The 6,224-nt window shown below is 48.0% G+C and overlaps 1 long non-coding RNA gene across 1 annotated transcript in view; it reads left to right on the top strand.

Annotated features, from left to right (window-relative positions):
- LOC146425341 (uncharacterized) overlaps window positions 1-6,224 on the top strand; it is a 413,168-nt gene that overhangs the window by 143,377 nt on the left and 263,567 nt on the right. The gene's annotated exons all lie outside the window — the stretch shown is intronic.

Here is a 6,224-nt window from a genome sequence, read left to right as displayed (position 1 = left end):
AACGAAAAGGCGACTGGTTATGCTGAACACAGCCCGAGAGTGCCGCAGCTGTGACGCACACCGGCGGGTGCTTCGACCGGGGGGAACGGTAGCCTGTTAGGAAAGCGGTAAAGATGAAAGAGGCTTAGGCTTCTGCATTTGGGATTCTAGCAGGTTTATTGTAGGATCGCTGGGGGGAGCTTGCAGAGTGGAGAATGAGGGAAAGGACCGGGGTGCCTGGAATCCGAAGCCCAGTAAACCTTGAATCCGCTCTTACACAACGTTTAAAGGGGGGAAACGGGGCGTGTTCAGCCCCGGAGGGCCAATTAGGAAGGGTCTGAGGGAGAAGGGCAGGGCGACAAACCAATAACAGTATTGCAAGGGAAGGTACACAGTTTTTTAACCAATGGGATGTTTCGCTGGGGGAATATTCTGGAACAGAAATCATAAATTTAATAAAGGCGGGGTGTTATATAGGGCTAATCCGCTGCAGCAGAGGACCCCACACTGGAGCAGGTTTCCTGGTAAGACTTGTGACCTTGTGGGGGACCCACGTTGGAATAGGCTGTGCCTGAAGGACTGCACCCCATGGAAGAGTGACCCACATTGCAGCAGTTTTAGGAGAACTGTTGCCCATGGGATGGACTCACGTTGGAGAAGTTCATGGAGAAGTGTCTCCCGTGGGAGGGGCCCCACAGTGCAGCAGGGATTGACTCCTCTCCCTGAGCAGCAGGAGAAACCATGAGTGATGAACTGACCATAACCCTCCTTCCCTGTCTCCCTGTGCTGCTGGGAGAGGAGGTAGAGACGGGAAGGAGGGAGGGGTGGGGGGAAGGTGTTTTAAGGGTTTTATTTTACTTCTAATTATCCTGCTCTGATTTTGTTGGGAATAAATTCAATATCTCTAATTCAAGTCTGTTTTGCCTGTGAGGGTATTTGGTGAGTGATCTCTCCCTGTCCTTATCTCAACTCATGAACCCTGCATTATATTTTCTCTCCCCCTCCCAGCTGTGGAGGGGAGTAATAAAGAGGTTTTGGTGGGTGTCTGGCATCCAGCCAGGGTCAACCCACTGCAGTGCTATAGGATGCAGTGTGTTGTACTCGAGTGTCTTTGTAACCCTGCTATACCTGTTACAAAAGTAAAGTGTGAGAAGTACAGTTGGCTGTACTGATTCTGTTGCTGTTTGGAAGAAGCAGAGATAGCAACCCTACTTCTTACTGGTCAGTCAGCCTTGAAGCTGATGTTGAGGAGAGCTGTATGACAACCTGGAGCATGATGCTGGCCACTAGAGCAGATTAATATTGGGGTTTTCTTCTTTTTTTCAATACGGTTGTTAGTGTGCTTAAATATCTATGCTTGTAAAGGATGACTGCACTGCTGCCGTTTCCCAAGTCTACCATCTTATCTGAGAGGAGGCTGAATACCCTCTTCCCCTTTGCATTCTTCAACGGTCTTCATAATTTTGAATTGAATTATGTTATGCAAGCTACTGTGAAAAATTCCTATCCATTCTGATATGTGCTGCTGTATTTGAGAAGTTTCACCTCCCCAGCCAAACCATTTGTTTTATGTTTTCCAACACCAGTAATTTAATTTCTCTGCTGCAGTTTCTTCCTATAGGAATCTGATGGGATTTTCTTAAGTAAAAATGTTTCTGACACTTGTTTAAGAATGAGTACATGATGTTGCTTTCACCTGTGCTTTTTAAGTTCAGTTTACGTTTATGCTGGACTAAAAATTGTCTTTAAGTTGTAATGTGTGATTTCCTGTAGAAACATTGTATTACTACTGCAATGTATTTCATAGAATTGTAGTGGTTTGGGTTGGAAGGGACTTTAAAGATCATCTTGTTCCAACTCCCCTGCCATGGGCAGGGACACCTTCCACTACACCAGGTTGCTCAAAGCCCCATCCAACCTGGCCTTGAACACTGACAGGGATGGGGCAGCCACAGCTTCTCTGGGCAACCTGTGTCAGTGTCCCACCACCCTCACAGTAAAGAATTTCTTCCTAATATCTAATCTAAACCTGCCCTCTGTCAGTTTGAAGCCATTCCCCCTTGTCCTATCCCTCCATGCACTTGTCCAAAGTCCCTCTCCAACTCTCTTGTAGCCCCTTTAGGTACTGGAAGGTGCTTTAAGGTCTCCCTAGCGCCTTCTCTTCTCCAGGCTGAACAGTCCCAACTTTCTCAGCCTGTCCATAGCAGAGTTGCTCCAGCCCTCTGAGCATCTTTGTGTCCTCTGGTCTCACTCCTGTAGGTCCATGTCATTCTTATGTTGGGGGCTCTTCTTATGCTGCTGGATGCAGCACTCCAGGTGGGGTCTCAAAAGAGTGGAGTAGAGGGTCAGAATCTCTTCCCTTGACCTGCTGACCATGCTTCTTATTATGCAGTTAAGAAAGCCAACTGTATCTGAAGTTGTTAGTGTATTAATGTGGTGAAATTAGAATTTACCAATTGCTTAATAATTTTTTTAACAGTGCCAATAATGAGATGGAGTTGCTCACTCAAAACTCATTAGGCTTGCCACATAGGAAGATAAATTTCCCTTACATATGACTTTAGACTGGGAGCATTCTGGTTTTACTGCCTTTTTCCCTTTGATGTCCGCAATGCTTTCGGGAAGTTCTTTAACATGCAGCTTCCTCTTTCATTGGAGAATAGCAATGGGACAGTTGGTGCAGAAAACTAGTGAGATATTCAAATCAAAGCTGCTTCTTAAGAAGTAAAATGGGGGGTGGAGGGGGGAAGCCAGGTTGCTGCATGAATGCTTCAAAGTTGTTAGATTTCTAATTAAGTTCTTATTTGAAAACTTAAGTGTAGGAACAGAAGGATTGCTTCTTGTACAGGAGTCGTGATTTTTAAATAGTAAAATTTGAGTTTAGCATGCATTTCAGTCTTTGAGATTTGCAAATTGAGCAAATCAAGTGAATAGGATATACAATAGTTGTGTTAAACTCATATTTTTGGCTTCCCGTTTTTCAGATAGAAAACTTTATAAAATTGTTCCGAATGTGGTAGTTTGAATCCTTTGACCCTAGGAAACATTATTTTGGACAAGTCTAATTTCAGAAATGTCAGCTTTCAGTTTCTAGTACTCAAAAAGCAACATAATTCTAGTAAGATGTCAGTGATAGATTTATAGCACAATAGCCACAAATGGGAAACTATCTGCCCGTCGTATTGCTCCTGTTACGATCAGGGCATGGCATGAAAATTGCTCTATTGGTTTATTATGCCTATTGCATAGTAACCTGTGAGGCGATGAACACCATTCGTTATATATACTCGACTTTGTCTGCCTGGCCTAACCTGAGCTGCTCCATCTGGGACCTCCTCAGCAATCGCACCCACCCTCTGGGGTTAGGAGGAGAGAGCGGTTTCTTCCAACATTTCAGGTCAGGCACAGCCGTCCTTGACAATATTGAGTTCTCTCTGGATGCTAGGGATGGCATAATGTTTTTGTCAGTTCTGTTCTCTTTGACCAGCACCGTGTACCTCATGCTGAAGATCAGAACATTATTTTGTCTTCTTGAAGAGAAACAAAGCAAATCAGAACAGCCGAAGCCTGTAGCAGTTGCCCCCGTCCAGAAAAAGAAATCAAAGAGCAAATCAGTCCGCATAGCGACTGATGAGGATGCAGCAGGACCATCTCACCAAGCAGAAGAGACAGAGCCGGAGATTATCACTCGCTCTCTATCCCTGGGGGAGCTGCGTGACCTACGGAGGGAATTCACCCGGCAGGCGAACGAGTCCATCTTAACCTGGCTGCTCCGCATCTGGGATGCCGCCGCTAATGACACCATTCTGGACGGAAGTGAGGCCAGGCAACTGGGATCCCTGTCCCAGGATGTGGTCATTGACCAGGGAATTGGGAAAACCCAGGAAACTCTCAGCCTCTGGCGGCGATTGCTGGCGAGTGTACGGGACAGATACCTCTGCAAAGAAGACCTCCAGATGCACCAAAGAAAATGGAACACAATAGAACAAGGTATCCGATGCCTGAGGGAATTGGCCGTGCTAGAGATCATTTTCTCGGACAACGAGAGATTCCCCAAGAGCCCAGATAATGTCCAGTGCACTTCACAAATGTGGCTAAGATTCGCGCGGCTCGGACCAGAGGTATACTCTCGTTACCTGGCAACACTGCAGTGGAGGGAAGGCGAAGACCAGGTGGGCGTGTTAGCAAACAAACTGAGAATTTATGAGGACACTGTCACCGCTCCACTACGCACCCAGGTCTCATCAGTGGAAACAAACCTGGCCGAGCAAGTCCGGAGCTTGATTGAAGAGAATCAGAAACTAAGGAAAGAGCTCAAAGAAGGATTTTTTCATGCCACACCGAAACCAACCCGAGTCTCTGCCATCAGGAGCAGACGTCCCCCAGCCAAGGAAAGAAGACAAACTCCACGACGTGACCTCTGGTTTTTCCTTCAAGAGCATGATGAAGACATGAGGAAGTGGGATAGGAAACCCACCTCCACCTTAGCAGCCCGGGTACGTGAATTGAAAAAGGAAACATCCACTTCAGGAGGCTCATCTAGGTACAACACTGCCCCAGTCTCTTGTGGACAGAACTCCAGACAGAATGGAAGTGATAATATGACTGATCCTCTTGAAGGGACCTCAGGAACACATTTACAGGAGAAGAACATCATGCACCAAAAACAGGATTAGAGGAGCCCTGCCTCTAGCCAGGTAGAGGAAAGGGATAAACGGATCTATTGGACTGTGTGGATCCGATGGCCTGGCACGTCTGACCCACAAAGATACACGGCTTTGGTTGATACCGGCGCTCAGTGCACCCTGATGCCATCTAGGTATGTGGGGACCGAATCCATTTCCATTTCTGGGGTGACAGGAGGATCCCAGCAGCTGACTGTACTGGAAGCTGAAGTGAGTTTAACTGGGAAGGAGTGGCAGAAACACCCCATTGTGACTGGTCCAGACGCCCCATGCATCCTCGGCATAGATTATCTCAGGAGTGGATATTTCAAAGACCCAAAGGGACATCGCTGGGCTTTTGGGATTGCAGCTGTAGAGACGGAAGACATAAGACAACTGAATACCCTGCCCGGTCTCTCAGATAACCCGTCTGCTGTAGGACTGCTGAGAATTGAAGAACAGCAGGTACCAATTGCTACAGCAACAGTGCACCGCCGGCAATACCGCACTGACAGAGACTCTGTGGCCCCCATCCATAAGATGATTCGGGAACTGGAGAGCCAAGGGGTGGTCAGCAAGGCTCACTCACCCTTTAACAGCCCTATATGGCCGGTGCGTAAGTCCAGTGAAGAATGGAGACTGACGGTGGATTACCGTGGCCTGAATGAAGTCACACCACCACTGAGTGCTGCTGTACCGGACATGTTGGAACTTCAGTATGAGCTGGAATCCAAGGCAGCAAAGTGGTATGCGACCATCGATATTGCCAATGCCTTTTTCTCCATTCCTCTGGCAGCAGAGTGCAAGCCTCAGTTTGCTTTCACCTGGAGAGGTGTGCAGTACACGTGGAACCGACTGCCCCAGGGGTGGAAGCACAGTCCCACCATCTGCCATGGACTGATCCAGGCTGCACTGGAAAAGGGTGAGGCTCCAGAACATCTGCAGTATATTGATGACATCATTGTGTGGGGGGACACAGCAACGGAAGTATTTGGGAAAGGAGAGAAAATCATCAGAATTCTCCTGGAAGCCGGTTTTGCCATCAAGAAGAGTAAAGTCAAGGGACCTGCCCAAGAGATCCAGTTCCTGGGAGTAAAGTGGCAAGACGGACGGCGTCAGATTCCTTCTGAGGTCATCAATAAGATCATCGCGATGTCTCCACCAACCAACAAGAAGGAGACGCAAGCTTTCCTAGGCGCCATAGGCTTTTGGAGAATGCACATCCCTGAGTACGGCCAGATCGTGAGTCCTCTCTACCTCATAACCCGCAAGAAGAACGATTTCCACTGGGGCCCTGAACAGCAGCAAGCCTTCACCCAGATCAAACAGGAGATCGCTCATGCGGTAGCCCTGGGACCAGTCAGGACAGGACCAGAGGTAAAGAATGTGCTTTACTCTGCAGCCGGGTGCCATGGTCTGTCCTGGAGCCTTTGGCAGAAGGTGCCTGGTGAGACCCGAGGTCGACCACTGGGATTCTGGAGTCGAAGTTACAGAGGGTCTGAAGTCAACTACACTCCCACCGAGAAAGAAATCTTGGCAGCTTACGAAGGAGTCCAAGCCGCCTCAGAGGTGATCGGCTGT

Source organism: Lichenostomus cassidix, chromosome W (genome assembly GCF_008360975.1).
Source record: "Lichenostomus cassidix isolate B80296 chromosome W, HeHo_3.0, whole genome shotgun sequence".
In the NCBI taxonomy this organism is placed as follows: domain Eukaryota; kingdom Metazoa; phylum Chordata; class Aves; order Passeriformes; family Meliphagidae; genus Lichenostomus; species Lichenostomus cassidix.
This window is presented reverse-complemented; position numbering and strand designations above follow the sequence as displayed.